This window comes from Pyxicephalus adspersus, chromosome 2 (assembly GCF_032062135.1).
Source record: "Pyxicephalus adspersus chromosome 2, UCB_Pads_2.0, whole genome shotgun sequence".
NCBI classification, from domain to species: Eukaryota; Metazoa; Chordata; class Amphibia; order Anura; family Pyxicephalidae; genus Pyxicephalus; species Pyxicephalus adspersus.
The window spans coordinates 5,604,295-5,622,109 of record NC_092859.1 but is presented as its reverse complement, the minus strand read 5'-3'; positions in this window follow the sequence as shown (position 1 = coordinate 5,622,109).

Sequence of the window (17,815 nt, the reverse complement as noted above, 5' to 3'; positions counted from 1 at the left end):
TCACAGCAATTATTTCCATTTATACATAGGCATTTTTTCCATTGTTGATAATAAACTTTCCCTTTATCTCTTATATTGTCACAGTTAACCAAGTGAAATCAGAGCAATTATTTCCATTTATACACAGGAATTGTTTTTGCAAAAAAAAAAATTTGCCCTTTCTTCCCATATTGCGACTGGTAACCAAGTGAAATAATGACAATTATTTCCATTTATACACAACCATTTTATTCCATTTTTGCTAAATAAATTTGCCCATTTTTATCATATTGTAACTGTTAACCATGTGAAATCTCAGCAATTAGTTATATTGATACACAGGCATTTTTTAACATTGTTGTGTGAGGTGAACAGAACAGAGAAATGGATTCACACTGGCCCCAAGATGTCCACGGTTCCTATATTCTTAGTAGTTTCTGTTTTGGGTGTTCTTGGCCACATTTCTATGTTTCATCATCTACTTTTGTATTCACAAAGCAAACCACCTAGCACACAAACTGACTTTGGATTACAATAGACCGATATTAGTGTGGGTAAGGAAATACTAGCATAACAAAATCAATAAAACTATGTCCTTAAATTTCTTTAATTATCATGGAAATAAAAACAATTATAATAACCCCAGTAAAATTTATCCTCCTACCCCTCATGAGAAAAATATGAACTTTACCATTTTTCTTTGCTTTTTAATTTGTTGTTTGATATAGAATACACTTACCCACATCAGTATCAGAAAGTGGTAGCAATGTTTAGTGGTCTTTAGTGTTCTTTAGTTTATACTGGTGGACTTTGGACCACAGATAGTTTTGGAGACTCCAAAACTACATTTGTTTAGGTGAAATAAAATAAAAAGAGTATGAGTATAAATTGAGACATAGTAAAGTCAACATTGAGACCCCACCAGCAAAGTCTCCGAGAGAAATATCATAATTTTATTAGGGAAGATTAATATTGGATTGACTAATTATGTGTGTGGCAGTTTGGAGTACAGTGCAATCTCCATGTACAGAAAATTTGAATATATTTGGTAATTACCCGTTTAATATCTTGGTTCCTCAAGCAATAGATTATAGGGTTGAATAATGGAGTCCCCAAGATATATATTAAAGATAAGTTCTTTTTTGTATTGGAGGAACTGCTTATTGGTGAGAAAATATATATAGTCGCTAAGCTTCCAAAGTAAAGGCCGACTACAGTGAGATGGGAGCTGCAGGTAGAGAAGGCCTTCTGTCTTCTGATGGAGGATGAGATCTTCATGATGGTGTGGAATATGGAAATATAGGTGCCGATGATGAACATGAATGGACAGACAACGAGAGGAGTAGACAACATTGAGGTAACCGTCTTAGCAGATGAAATATCAGAACATGAAAGTTCTAAAACAGGACCGATGTCACAGTAGAAATGATTGATGGTATCTGGGCCACAGAACTCTAACTTATACAAGAAAACCAATAGCACAATTGACAAGGTAAAACCTGTTGACCAAGAAATTGTGACAATCTGAAGCTGAAGTCCAAATGTCATAACAATGGTATAGTGTAATGGCCTACAAATTGCCACGTAACGATCAAAGGACATGGTGGTTAGAAGAAGGCATTGAGTGATGGTGCATACTGCTAGCAGATAGAATTGGGAAAAACATTTAATAACAGATATCTTTCCACCACCTACCAATGTCAGCCACGACATACTGGGCAGAATATTGCTGGTGAAGAGCATTTCAGACAAAGACAGCTGGGTCAGAAAGACGTACATTGGAGAATGAAGATTCTGACTGACCATCACCAAGAAGATGACAAGGGTGTTCCCAATTAGAGCCATGAGGTAAACTATCAGAAGAAGGACAAAAACTAGAATTTTGAGTTCATGGAGGTCTCCGAAACCTAAGAGGAGTAATTCTGTGACCACTGTATGGTTCTTCTCCACCATCACCTGGAGAGCCGAAGAAAGCCAATAAATAGAACCTAAAAACAAAATTAGCATTTTAAAAACTAAATATTCATAATATTAGGAATTTTGAGAATTATGGACACAAACTGGTTTTGATTTGGTTTGTATTTATTTTTGTAAAGAGACTTTTAGGATTTAGTTTAGTATGGACTCATGTCAATCATTACTTGCAGCAGAAGTTAGTGAGTGAATCTACTCTTAGAAATATTTCAGAATGATACAGTATATACAATTACTATGATGTGTATAAATCAGAAAGGACATCCTACATTGCAGGTAAAAAAGATGGAAGTGATATTTCCTATCCACAAGAACAGTCAACAAGTGCAATTGGACCAATTAGCAAAAACAATATAGATTCTGAAAAAAAATATTAAAAATTGAATGTAAAATATAATAAAAAAAATTACTATAAACAAAATGCTTGAATCTTACTTATATCTAAATGTCATCTCTTATCTTGGCGTGACATAAAAAGGGGGTTTCCTTTGAGCCTGCATTGCCATCTATACACTCAACTAATATGTCCATTTTCCATTCATTTGTATGTGTGAAAGGACAAATAACTAAATTATGGTAACAATCTAAAAAGTCTAATTTACTTTAAAATACATTAAACAGAATTGGTAATATCTAAAGTATGACATTACCAAATGATTTCTTTGGAAATGTTCTTTGCTGCACCTTGTGTAATAGCATTAATATCATGTTAAATCTCATCCTCTCCTATTCTTTCCAGTGGTTTATATGTCTGTTTATACAGCCAAAGGAATAATGACTTCCCTAAATTAGACAGAACTAATTAGGCATTATGTATTGTCAGTGGAGTAATACATACAGTCTCTCTACGCAAGATATAAATAAAATATTGTCCAAACATAAGTCCTGGGTATTGGAACAAAAACTTTTAAATGACAGCCTTATCTTACGTTTGCACACTTTATTATTTAGTATGTATTACAATAGGGCAGAACAACAGGGAGATTTTAGTCATTACCAGGAAATTTGGAAATACATCAAAACAATATTCCTTCCCAATTTGATCCACATCCAATGACATGTTTTACTTTGGAATGATATTTAAGTCGAACATTGGCTTGCATTTAAAAAAAAGCCTCATTATAAGTCTATCTGCAGCAGGGGTCAATTTATAAATGTTTTCACTCAACATTCATCCAACCTTTACTCAAAATGTACATTTTTTCCACATTTTTTAGAAAATGGGTGTTCATACATTTTTATATTGAATCCAATATGATATCCAGGGAAATTCTGATGGATCAATGGACACCCTTTATGTCCCAGGTCATGAAGTACTAGAGATGTTTATTAGGGATAAAACAGATTCACACCTCAGTATGCCATTCTCAACCAAATGACTTGGTGGAATGCTTCAACAAAACTCCCAAGGAAAGATAAAGAAGGTAGTGGAAATGGATTGGAGGGATTGTCTCTGTGCGCACAAACCACAACCAACACCAGGAATTGGGCTGCATGAAATTCCCAAGGAAAGATAAAGAAGGTAGTGGAAATGGATTGGAGGGATTGTCTCTGTGCGCACAAACCACAACCAACACCAGGAATTGGGCTGCATGAAATTCAAAAAACATGCCCTGCCCCGCCCCGGGGGGGGGGGGGGGGGCGAGAGGCATGCTTAGTAGCACACGTGCCTCTTACAGCAGGGCCCTTGGACCATGCTGTACTGCGCAAGTCCGCAGGAATGCTGAGGGTATGTGCAGCACTGCAGTTAGAGTTTCGGCCGGAACGGATCCCTCCACCAGAGCAGGGAGATGCACTGCTAGCAGAGCAGTGTCGGCCTCAAGCACGCTGCCTGCTGCACCGGCCTCCCCTACACTCCCCGCGATCCCTGGGGTTGCCGAGGATGACTCAAGATCTCTGTCGGGGTAAATACCCCACAGTTTCATGCCATACTGTGAGTGATCTTAGAAGAACCAGTCTTCACATGGTTTTTTGTCCTTTGAGACAACCCTAAAGGCCTTTGGTGGTAAAAAAAGACATTGGAGCAAAAGGCCACCCCTCACCTAAATGTAATAGAACAGCTCTTTAATGCAAGACACAATCATGGCACATGCAACAGGCCCAGGAGACACAGAGCTGGGTGTACGATTGCTCAGTAAAAGTTTGCCTTTTCAACCCTGCTGACCATGTGCTTGTTCTCGTTCCTGCAGTAAAAAGTTCCCAGCCATGTTACAGGGACCATATAAGATTCCTGGAAAGGTGGGGAAAGAAATCTACCAGTTTACCAATCTGAAAAGAGGAAACAAGGGGCAAATCTATTATAATCCTAATAAAGCCCCGGAAAGATAGAGATGCCCTAAAATCCACCTTCTCAGCTCTTCCTGCAAGCTTGTGGGGTTATCTTTAAGGATTGATGAGAACTTGTCAGCACCCCAAACACAGGAGGTTAAACATCCATATTTTTTCTGATTTTCCTGGTTGCACATAATCAAACATGACATCAATACAGAGCCCCAAGTCCACATCCAACTTAAACCCATCGGATCCCATAAGCCCATAGCCAAGCAGTGGCTGAGGAGGTTATAAAGATGCTGGAATTGGAGGTGAATAAAAAGTCAAAAAGCAAGTGGAGCAGCCCTATTGTTCTGGATCCAAAATATATGATTTGTTGCAATTCTGAAATGACTTTGGGAAGGCAAACAGGGTATCAGAGTTTGATGCCTACTTTATGCCGAGAACTGATGAGTTTAAAGAGAAGATAGGCCTTGCCGGTGCATAACCACTCTGATTTCACCAGGGGCTATTGGCAAGTGCAGCTAGCCTAGGAAACTAAAGAGAAAACTGTGTATTCTACTGTACAGGTCTTGTGGCAGTTTGTCTGAATGTGTTTTGGCCCACAGGGACCCCCAGCTACTTTTCAATACGTGATAGATGCAATACTAACCCCATATGCCGGGCTTGCTGCTTCCTACTTGAATAATGTGGTAATTGTGAGCAGGGATTGCAAAAGTAATCTCCCTAAGGTAAAGGCTGTTGTAGATTCCCTCAAGTGAGCAGGCCTCACAGCAAACCATAAGAAATGTTCTATAGGTCTGGAGTATACTTGCTAGACTTGCTATCTCATCTACACGTACCCCCAAACCCCAGAGACTAGACAAAAGAATATTACAAACAGTCAACCTAAAAGCCACACAGACAGCAAGCATTAACGATACAGTGAGTTTCAAATCCTTTCTGTAAAACATTTATTCTTGACATATTGGAGATGACATCATCTGCAACATGCAGATATATTAAATATGCACACTTCCTACTCCATAAACTGATTAACTTACCTAATATGAGTATCAGTACCACATAAATGCGAACTACATCATACCCCCCCCAACAATGTTCATTTATTGTATTATTTCTGCAATATTTAATAAATATATGTATGAAAAGTATGCTTTATACCATGCAGTAATTGTAATATAATCTAACATTGGAGGACTTCATTCATCCATCAATCCTAATATTTGGATGTGCCCCTGATATGGTGACTGGAGTTTGGAGTGGATGTGAGACCACAATCTTGTGGCATTTAGGCAATAACATGGGTCTTTATGTGTCGTATGGCCCGCTCTTTCCCCCTTCATAATCCACCCCATTTGGGCGGATCCCCCTGCAAGGAAATAAGAGGGCGGTTGAATTTACCAACCCCTTTCTGCCCTGCACAACCTGGAAACACCCTACAAATGGGGTGTTCTGTCTGTATACAGCCCGTTTGGCTGTGCTTCCAGCGATCACCTCCTCCAAACTTTTCTCTGACCCCAGCTATTTCAGCCTGCAAGGTAAGTCTATAGTTCATATATCTTCCAAACATGAGGATTCTTTTAACCCTTTCAGTACCTTATGGCTCATATGAAAAGTCCATACTTTCACGAATCTAGAAGCTTTCACTATGGCTCATTTACAAAATCCATCATTCATTAAACCATAAGCTTTCATTATGGCTCATATGTAAAATTCATCTTTTCACTAACTTAGAAGCATTCATACAAATTATTTGACCCTTTAGTACCATATGGCTTATTTGTCAAATCCACCTTGTTATGAACCTAGAAGCCTCTATACAAAAATGACAATTTTTCCTGTTTACATTCTATCAGGATAAATATGACCATGAATACAGTGTATATACCCATGTTTATACGATAATCCATTTTGATATTCCTCTATGTGTCTGGAATACTTTGAAATTTATCCCAATCACAGGTGTACACATGTACCAAGTAATTCACTTTTATTTAACCCCATATATACTCCAACCTGTACCTAATCTCTCACTCTTTAAAACAATTTATTTTGATTTGTTATTAGACCTTTTTTTGAAATGGCAATAGAAGGCCTGTGCCTCTCCTCTACATCCCTACAACCTTGATGGATGAATGCAATACCAATCCGCGTAGAGTACATTGAAGCTCCTACAAAACGTTTGTATACATCAATATAGAAGTATAACACAATTCTGTTTGAGAGGTAAGATACCTCATACAATATGTATAGATACATGAAGTATGTTGTAAAGCTATTTTATATTAATTATTTAATCCATTTACATCTAGCATAAACCTGAACAAGGTTTCCAACCTTCACCTTTCCACATTTATCATCACACATGTCTATGTCTTTTATGATCTCCCACAGGTACGTAAGTAACCATATTCTTTCTCTGTATATACAAATAATCTGTTGCTTTAAATATCATACAAAAAAATTTGAATTTTGTATACCTACATTTATTTATGTAATTACATAAAATCCCTATGTAACCATGTTATACTTACCATACTATATAGGAAATTGAATGTATATATGTATTTATTCACTAGAACTTAGCTACCTATCTTATTAGACATACTGATTTTCTATTCATACCTAGACCCTAAAGTGCGTACAATAAGATATCCCTGAAGAAGCCTAATCTTGGCGAAACGCGTTGACCCCCAGACCTCTCCCAAAAACAGGTTTGCACTTTTCATGGGATAAAAAGCTATGTATAAACAGAGCCAGGAAGCTGAAGGGGCATTTTAGCAGCTGAAGGAAACTTTGTGCCACCAACTGGTGCCATTCATTCCTAATTTGGAGAGGTCCTTTGAAGTCCAGACTGATGTCTCTAATGTCTGTCCAATGTCTGTCACAGATGGTTAAAGGTAGGAAGCTCCTTGTTGTGTACTTGGACAGAAAATGGACCCGAACAAAGAAAAAGCTTGGGAGTGCCTGGGAATTATAGGGATTATTAGAGTCCTTTTGATACCATTTTGTTGGTCCTCCATTTAGACTTGTTATGGACATGGATGTCCCAAGCTAAAGATAAGAGTGCTAAAGTCACCTGCTAGTTTTTGTTTCTGCAGAACTTCAACTTTATGGTGGAACATTGAGTGGGAATGTTTCAGGCCACCACAAATGTTCATTCTAGGCAGCATTATTTGGTGGCAGAATGTATCTATTCTCACAGGTTCAATCTGAAGAGTGGGTTATGTGATAAGGTGCCCAATGTTTTTGCGTGTGAAAATTCCAGATGGGGTCTTGGTACCTCCAGGGGAGTAGTCGTAAAAAAAATAAAAAAGGGGGGGCATTGTACTAGCCATGGAGCTGAAACGACTCATGTCTGTGTGTCCGTGGCAGATCGATGTTGCCCACAATGTGTGGGCACAGCATGCCAACCCATGCCCCCCCACTACACTCCTGGGCACCACCCAGGTTGGAACACTTTACATCATAAAACCTCTAGAACAGACAATATAGGCTCTATCAGACAAATGGTTTTAGAGTTCCTATAGTTGGCCAAGAGGAGTTAGGAGTGATGTGGTCTATACCTAACTCTTAGCTCTATCTAGTCAGTCAGCTTTTATATCAGTTAGTGAGGGACTCCAGGTAAAGTAGTCAGTTGAATAGCATCTCTTTTTTTTTGGTTCTTTCTGCAACGTTTTCCCCAATAAAATGTTTTTCATTTCTGGTAAATGCGAAAAATGTGTTTTTGATCCTGACAAAATTCTGGGGAATTTATAACTTCTAGTGGGATGACTGTTATAAATTACTAGCCTTCTCTAATGACTATGGAACACTCCCTGTGATATGTGGAAGAGGAGAGTTGAAGTTTTTTTTATTTAGCCCTCTTGTCAAAGCAGATGTAAATACAGTATTGTGAGAGAGCATTGTCCATCTAGGACAGGAAGACTCTTAGCCAATGTATATAATCCATTTAGATTATGCCACACAGATTTAGATCGATTTAGATTATGCCACTTAATATACATTAAGACACATAAGATTCCTTGTGAGCTGTTTGGCATCCAGTAATGGGCAGGAAATGTATTATACTTTTTTCTAATACTGTTTGTGAAACAGCAGATTGATAGACCATCCACATAATCTTCCAAAGGGTAATTGATAACCTAGTACACACCAGACAATTGCCATTTTTTTACTAGACTAGCTGATGCAATCAATTTTCCAATTGGTAATTGATCAGTTGGAAGTCCAACTGAACAATATTCTTTTCTTCTTTCGTCTTTTTGACTTAAAAAAGTGATCAGAATTCTAATTGAGATTCCAACTAGATTTGAGTGGACATACAGATCCCCATCTGAAGGCAAACTCAAACGAAATATTAATTAAAAGCGTTCAGTTTAAATCATTTTCTCTCAAACAAATTTACAACATTTAACGGAACTATCTCAAATTTATCTAAAGTCGGAAATTGAAAAACTTTTTATAAAGTTGTTATCTTAGTTACATCATTCACGTCATTAATATTAATTTGTCATTGTCTATATGCTATTTAGCTGTTTGTATGATTAATGTGAACACTATATTTTTTGTGTCTTTTGTGTTTACCAGAACCCAATGCACTGAGTATGTCTAAACATCTGACTATGTTTGTAACTATGAGACTGTCATAGGTAAAGTCTACGAACTTTAATCAAAAAACAACTTTTTTACAACCTTTAAAACCTGATTTTTTTTAAACTTTTTGTAGAAACATTGTCCAAAAGTAATAAATATGAAGGCTAATGAGCCTATTTGTACTTCTCCTGAATGTTCAAATCAAAATATCAATTTTGAATTGACTTTTCTTGCGTGCGGAGGTTAGTGTTGCGTTGAAATTTCCAGGTGCAGAAAATAATGTGAATATATTTCATAATTGCCCATTTAATATCTTGGTTCCTCAAGCAATAGATTATAGGGTTGAATAATGGAGTTACCAAGATGTATATTATAGATAAGTTCTTTTTTGTATTGGAGGAACTGCTTATTGGTGAGAATAAGTATATTGAAGACAAGCTTCCAAAATAAAGGCCGACTACGGTGAGATGGGAGCTGCAGGTAGAGAAGGCCTTCTGTCTTCTGATGGAGGATGAGATCTTCATGATGGTGTGGAATATGGAAATATAGGTGCCCATGATGAACCCAAAAGGACAGACAAGGAAAGGAGTAGATAACATGGAGGTGACCAGCTTAACAGAAGAAATATCAGTACATGAAAGTTCTAAAACAGGACCGATGTCACAGTAGAAATGATTGATGGTATCCGGACCACAAAACTCTAATTTATATAGGAAAACCAATAGTAAGATTGACAAGGTAAATCCTGTTGACCAACATATTGTGACAATTTGAAGCTGAAGTCCAAATGTCATAATGATGGTATAGTGTAACGGCCTACAAATGGCCAAGTAACGATCGAAGGACATGGTGGTTAGAAGAAGGCATTGGGTGATGGTGCATACTACTAGCAGATATAAATGGGAAAAACATTCAATAACATTTATTTTTCCACCACCTACCAGTGTCAGCCACAACATACCAGGCAAAATATTGCTGGTGAAGAGGATTTCAGACAAAGACAGCTGGGTCAGAAAGATGTACATTGGAGAATGAAGATTCTGACTGACCATAACCAAGACTATAACAAGGGCATTTCCTGTTACAGTCATAATGTAAGCTATCAGAAGAAAGACAAAAACTGGAATTTTGAGATCTTGGAGGTCTCCAAAACCTAAGAGGAAGAATTCTGTGACCACTGTCTGGTTCTTCTCCACCATCACCTAGACAGTCGAAAACGTCAGATAAATAGAACTTGAATAAAATAGATTGTACAAGCAAATGCGCCACAACCCAATCCCTTCTTCATCATCAGCACAGATCCTATTATATGAGGGATGCCCACAAAATGACTACAATTGTGGTATTTAAAGATGGGATCTTCCCTCTGTGGAACTAATGGTGGCCCATCTTCCCTCACTCATTAGATTGTGAGCTCTTCTGAGCAGGGTCCTCTCCTCCTCAGTCACTGTTTTTATCTGTATGTCATTTGCAACCCCTATTTAATTTAAAGAGCTGTTTGCGCTATAAAAATACTGTTTATTATTAATATTTTTATTATTATTAATCTATAGATCTTTTGATGGACTAACAAAGCTGAATGCAAATACAACCATTGCTAAGTACCAACAATGGGGGTTGGAACATTTTAATGTTTTTCTTTATTGGATGTTTTAGGATATATGACTTGAATAATTCCTAACTGCTTCACTAGTTAGGTTTCCAAAAACATCAATAATTTGCTTGATGAAAGTGGTAAACTGTATGTCTGTGATAAACTAGTGATAAACTAGTATGTCTGAAACTGGATCAATTAAAGAAAAAACAACACAGATTCTAAAAACAATCTCTAAAACTAATAACAATATCTAAAATGTAAATATAAAATATATTATGTAATATAATAGATATATTATATATTATAATAAAAAACACAGTTGAATAATAATATGTGAAACTTACATTAGCAAACAGCTATCTCTTATCTTGAAGTGGCATTAAAAGCTTTTCTTCAGGCCTGTGGGATTAATAATATACTCAACAAATATATCCCTTTACCATTCACTGTATCTAGTGCGAGAGATAAATACATTCATTTATGTTAACATTCAAAAAAGTCCCCTTTACATTAAATACAATAAAAAGAATTGGTGTTTTATAATATATTACTTTACAAACTTAATTTCTCTGTACCTGGTATAATAACAATTAGTATCATTGTAAATCATATATTCTCTTCTTCTTCCCAGTGGTTTATATATGTTTCTTAGCGCTAAGGGAATTATGACTCCCTGAGATTAGACTGAATTAATGAATCATTATGTATTGTCAGCAGAGTATATAAAATAATAAAATATTGTCCAAAAATAAGAAGTCCTTTGTGTAAGAACATTAATTAGTAAATGACGGCCTTATCTGTACACACTTTATCATTCATTCAGTATTAATATAGGACAAAATAACTGAGAGTTTTATGTCTAAAGCCATAAACAAGATAGATTTTCAGAAAATTCACCACCATCATATTGCACCCTGAATTTATCGCCATTCTAAGATGTGTTTAATTTGGTACTATGGGTTCCTATTGTTTAAAGCCTAAATATAAATCCATCTGCACCCAACAAAATGCACAATTTTTACATTAGATTAGTTGCAAAAGGTGTGAATTGATATCTTTGTAAGAATGATCCAGCATAACCATTTATTTCTTAGACAATGTACACATGTTGAATATTTGTTGCTGGAAACTACGTTTGTGATAATTTTTAGGAGCAAAAGAATGACAAATGAACGAACAAGCACAGGACTTTTCTTGTCTATGGAGAGAGGTAGAATGAGCCAGTGGCACCCGGCTGTGCTCTTCTCCTTTGACTCATTTGATTCACATGACAGATCCATGAACGATGTCTGGTGACCATTGTTCATGTAGTTACATAGTTCAACCAACAGGGAAACAAACATATCCCAAAAATGTCCAGAGGATCCAGAGGAAGTTTGCTCAAATCGTTGCAAATAGACAGTATGTCACGCTCCTGGGGAATAGTGCACATTTGAAACACAATTTGAAATTACAGTGTAAAACATTGTAATCAGCGGGATGACACTGAGGTTGTTTTAAGTATTCTTTATGGGTGCAGAGGTGTTGAAACCTCTTTTGAGAGTTGGGGTTCAACTATACTGGACTTAAAGGGCCCCAGTTAAAAGCAAAAGGATGGTGGTGATGTATAGACCTTACCAGCAGACCATGAATCAACTCCAAGGAAGAGGTTATATTTGATTTTTTTAAAGCTTACCAATGAGAACTGCAAGTCCTGTTTATGAGATCCAGATCTTGAACTTGATGTTAACTTTTTTAAACATAATAAACTGAAATATGTCAAATCAACCAAAACAAAGATTCACTCGATTTTCGTAAGACCATTTTTTATTGAATTAATTTATAAAATGCTTAAACCATCTATGATTCATTCATTTTTCTAATTGAAGCCAGTGTGAAAATTGTGTATAATTTAGGTATAGGTTCAGTAAATCATGGGGTAAACATAAATAGATTGCTAAATAGACAACTAACTGAAAGAAAACACTAAAAAGAACTGTTTACTAAGTTAGATATAAAAGCAAACATGAGATACAAAAGACCAACAACACCTCAGATCAGATCCAAACTCAGATCTCTCATCTCCAAAGTTATTTCCGATCTGAACTTCACAACCATTAAACCCACAAACAGAACACAATGGGCATGATTTATGAAAGCTCTCCAAAGTTAGAGAGGATACATGTTCATCAGTAAACCTAGGTGATCCAACAAACCTGGAATGGATCTGGTCCAGGATTGAACACATTTGCTAAAAAATAGTAAATTATTTTTAAGTAATCCATTTTAGATTCGCTAGATCACCCAGCTTCACTGATGAAATTGTGCCCTCTCCAGCCCTGGAGAGCTTAAAAAAATCAGCATCAATGACCTTACATTACTGTATATTGCTGTGTGAGTATCGAAAAGTTGATTGGACTGGCCACAGATAAAAGGGCTCATATACCAGGAAGTGAACCATTCCTACACAAGAAGCGCAGTTTTCAGAAAGTATAAAAAACACAATTATAGTGTGTTTTTTTAAAACTTTTTCCTTAATTTTTTTTAACTTTAGCATTTGATTGCATCATCGCCTCTTTAAGTATTGGTCACCGCAGGAATCAATGAGATTGTCCTAAAATTTTCTGATATTTCCACATTAGTTTATCAACTTTGTTCCTGCCTACCTTTGAATGTTTTTGCACCCTCTTGCGTTCATAAAATTAAAAAAAACCCAACGTCTTGTAATGCACATAACATATATGCAGTTCCACAAAGTTTTAAATAATTTATCCAAAGGGAAGGAAATTCCTTCGTTAGACATTTGTCACCGGAACGATTGTCCATATTAGAAGATTTGCCCTAACCTTTTGCTCTGGTGACAACTGTACATTTTGTAATTTTCCAATATTTTTTGTCTGACAATGATGACTGGGACAAATAATAAGGGTAAATCTACCCAATGTTGATGTAGACAACAATAACATTTTAACAGGGTCCCAAGTCTTTCACACTACACTCGTACAAATATACCCCTAAATATATGCAGCTTTTAGAGTAAAACATTAGAATTAGAGTATTTCTATTTCAAGCTCCAGGTCCCCAAAATATGAATATATTTTGTAAGCCCCCCTCTAATATCCTGGTTTCTGAGGCTGTAAATCAGAGGATTGAATAATGGAGTCACCAAGATGTATATCAAAGACATATTCTTTTTTGTGTTGGAGGAATTGATATTTGGTGTGAAAATATAAATAGATGCCAAGCTTCCAAATTAAAGGCAAACTACTGTAAGGTGGGAGCTGCAGGTAGAAAAAGCCTTCTGTCTTCTGATAGAGGATGAGATCTTTAGGATGGTGTTGAAGATGGTAATATAGGTGGCCATAATAAACATGAATGGACAGACAACGAGAGGAGTAGACAATATGGAAATGAACAGCTTAGCAGAAGAAATATCAGAACATGAAAGTTGTAAGACAGAAGCAATTTCACAGTAGAAATGGTCAATGGTATCTCCACCACAAAATTCTAACCTATACAAAAAAACATAAAGTACAATTGACAGTGCAAATCCTGTTGACCAACATGAAGCAACAATCTGAATTTGAAGCTCAACCGTCATAATAACGATATAATGTAATGGCTTACAAATTGCCACGTATCGGTCAAAGGACATGGCAATTAATAAAAGACACTGAGTAATAGTGCAAACTGCTATCAAATAGTAATGGAAAAAGCACCTGGTAATAGATATTTTCCCACCACGTATTAGTGTCAACCATAACATCCCGGGCAGAATATTGCTGGTGAAGAGGATCTCAGACAAGGAAAGCTGGGTCAGAAAAACGTACATTGGAGAATGGAGATTCTGACAAACCATCACCAAGGCTATGACCAGGGAGTTTCCTGTTACAGTCATGATGTAAATTATCAGAAGGAGGACAAAAACCACAATTTTGAGATCTTGGAGGTCTCTGAAACCCAAGAGGAGGAATTCTGTCACTGCTGTCTGATTCTTCCCAACCATCACCTGAAGACCACAAGACAGTCTACATGAATAAAGTTCTGAAACATTAAAATATACCTGAAACTATAACATTCTAACTTTTCTGTCATCTACTGCAACCCATGATCAATTCGGTGGTTCAGTAGCAGGGCATTAGATCTGATTTTTAATAAATCTCCAAGACTGGAGAAGGTAGACTATCATGTGTGAACAGGAATCCAGGAAACCAGGTATGGATTTCTTAAAAAGATGTTGATATTACTTGGCAAATGGTTTGGGTACAGGACCAGATCCATTCCAGGTTTGCTGTATCACCCAGGTTCTTCCATGCAGGTCTATCTTCTCCAGTTTTGGAGTCCTTTAATAAGTCAGGACTGAAGAATGTCTGAACAGCTTCAGAGCTTCACTGAGGGACAGTTAGTGTTATGACGGCATGAATGTAATGGCAGCACTATATAAATGCATGATAATAATAAAAGTCTGTACTTTTACTTCCTCCATTTCCATTCTGCATCTCCAGACGCTTAAGTCTGACTGTAACAAAAAAGGAAGCATTTTATGCCTAAACTAAACCAGTGTCTGAAACCCCCAAAATAAAATAATGAAAAATACACATATCATTGGGCAAAAGTGCCTCTTATCTTGAAATAGCTAAAGATGTGCCAATTCTTCACCCCCTTATCACAATATCAAGTTATTATAGTAATATGCACATGTATTAATGCTCAATATGATAATGCATAAAATAAAGCAAAAAAAAGACAGTAATAAATTCAATGGGGCTAATGTTATAAATTCATCTGTATTAGGAACAAACAGCTTTAGGGTTCTATAAATGATCTCTTGATTAAAATATGTTTTTTTTAATATCTACATATTGTGTACCCAGCATAATGGCATCCAATATCATAGTAATAAATCTTATCCCTTTTCTTCCTAGCCATTTATATTCATTCATAGTACAGCTAAGGGAACAAATTCCTAGTAATGGGACATAACTAATTAATCAACTTATTGTCAGTGGACTGTAACCTACAGATTCCCATGGTGCTTAGAATATAAATAAAATATTGCGTAAAAGTGAAACATCCTTGTTTGTAGGAAATTATACCTTAAAATCTTAGAGGAAATAAAGTAAATTACTTCAGGGGCATTGCCATTCTTGGTCAATTGGCCACCAGCCCCAGGATTTCAAGCAAATACTTATGGCCTGCTTTGATTACTGTGGGAGTCAAAAACACTCACTGCAGAGTTAAAATCTGGGTTCCAGTTCAATTTTACAGTGCTTTGCTCATTTTTATTTACAAAAAACTCAGAATTTCAGGGTTTCCCCCCACAGGGGTTTAGTGTCATTATCGCATGACAATAAAAGCACAAATTTTATCCTCCTGACTGTCTTTGTGGGTCCTACAGACCTCAACTTTGGGGGACCACCTGGGCTCTCCCAGAATTTAGGCTGCAAACAGCCTCTTCACTTAAGCCACCTGACCCCAAGCTGCAACTCCCCCTGGTCTAAAAGACATGAACCTTTTTATTATTATTATTGGCTTGGTGCTCCAGAGCCCTCACCAATTTCTGGCCTGGAAATGGGATTGAATGTCTGGCCCACCCATTCTTTCAGGACACTCTGTGCCTGGATCACAAATATAATGTTGCAAGTCTGCAGCAAACTAAATAAACATGGTCCTAACCAGGCCCTTTAATCCCCTTTCCCGGAGAAATTGAGATAGATAATGCCAAATATCCCTTGAACTTGGCATCATGTATTTCATTATACTTCACTACAATCTTCAGAGAGTATGATAAGGACATCTGATTGTCATGAGATGACACCCATGGCAGGGATGAAAAAAAAGTGGAACAAAAATCCATTCTGCAATAAGGACCTGTCCGGTTCCATCTTTTTATTTTTAAAGTTTAGTTATGCTTTCAAGATGAACTTTATATTTTGCCTTCCAGGGTCCCCCCTTTTCACCTTATTTATATGTTCATACTGTATATTTATTGAAAAAAAAAATCATAGTGACATCATCACCGGGTGTCTGTGCTGCGCTGATGAATGTGTATTCTCTCCAGCCTTAAAGAACTTTAAAAAATCAGGGTCTAAGAGTGAGAAGGATTTTTTTAATGCAGAGAAACACACCCTATTATTACCACATATCTAAGATCTACGAGTCACTGGCATCACCACTGCACCAATATATCAGGAATAAATTAATTATTCTCCAACCTTCTTCAATATATAGAACACCATCTCTAACAATATGTTAAACATATCCCATTCTATCTAAATGATATTGTGGATTTTTTTTTCCTTTTATTTGGCTTGCAGTTACAATTGGGTCAGATGTGGCATTGCATAATCTTAAATAACCCTACAACAAAGAAACAATGGAATGCTACCTACATATGGATCCTCTAATGCCAATAAAACTGGGTATATATTGAGTACAATTTATCAATTTTTTCCCTTTTATAAATATTTTGTAGTTCTGGATACATTGCATCTCTATCAAAGAGGAATCATGATGGGCATTAGGTTTGCTCCAAGCTTTGTCAACCTATTTATGGGCTTCTTCAAACAGAGATTCATCATATCATCCAAATTTATTTTAAAGATACGATCATACAGACATTATTAGATGACCTACGTTTTAATATAGAATAAGGATCCACTAGACTTTTTTATTATAGTCCATAATTTGAAACACAATTATTGGAAAGTTTTTTTATGAACTGGTCATATCCCTCAAACGTTGCCCTAAAAAGTGATATTGATATTCCTACAGGCTATACATTTTGTCTTTTTTTTAAAATTAAAGTCCTGCTTTAAATAGTGCATTTTGTTTTATAAAGCTTGTAGTACATGAAAACATATAATGCCCAATTCAGAGGATAAGGCAATGCAAGAGGTTTACAAACTCAGTGATCCGTAGTGCAGAGGTGAGTATATCAGACTAGGGAAGCCGCACGAGGCACAAGTGAGTCTCCAAATACAGGAAAATTATGCAGATGCAATTGTATTGTAGAAAAGTCCTCCGCTCACAAGCATATACTCATGAGTTGATGCTGAACAATGTAGGAAGTCATGTGGCCCTCATGACCAGGTTGCTGTCAGGTAGGGGTAAAGCTTAATTCTCCCTCTCTGGCTAGGATGGAGTTAAATGCTGATACTGTGTAATAAAGGGTGCCATGTGGCCAAAATGGCCGCCTTGTTATAGTATAGTTAGGCCTCTAAGAAAGGCAATAAAGGTTTTGGATATCAGGGAAAATCCCTCGATGCACATATATATTAATCAACAAGTGCTGTAAAATTGTAGAATAAGCCTAAATCCCCTTCTCTTGCTCAGATGGATGTGGATGCAAATACCCTTCAGTACAAGATGCCATGTGGCCAAGATGGCCGTTTTACTTTCAAAGAATGTCAGAGA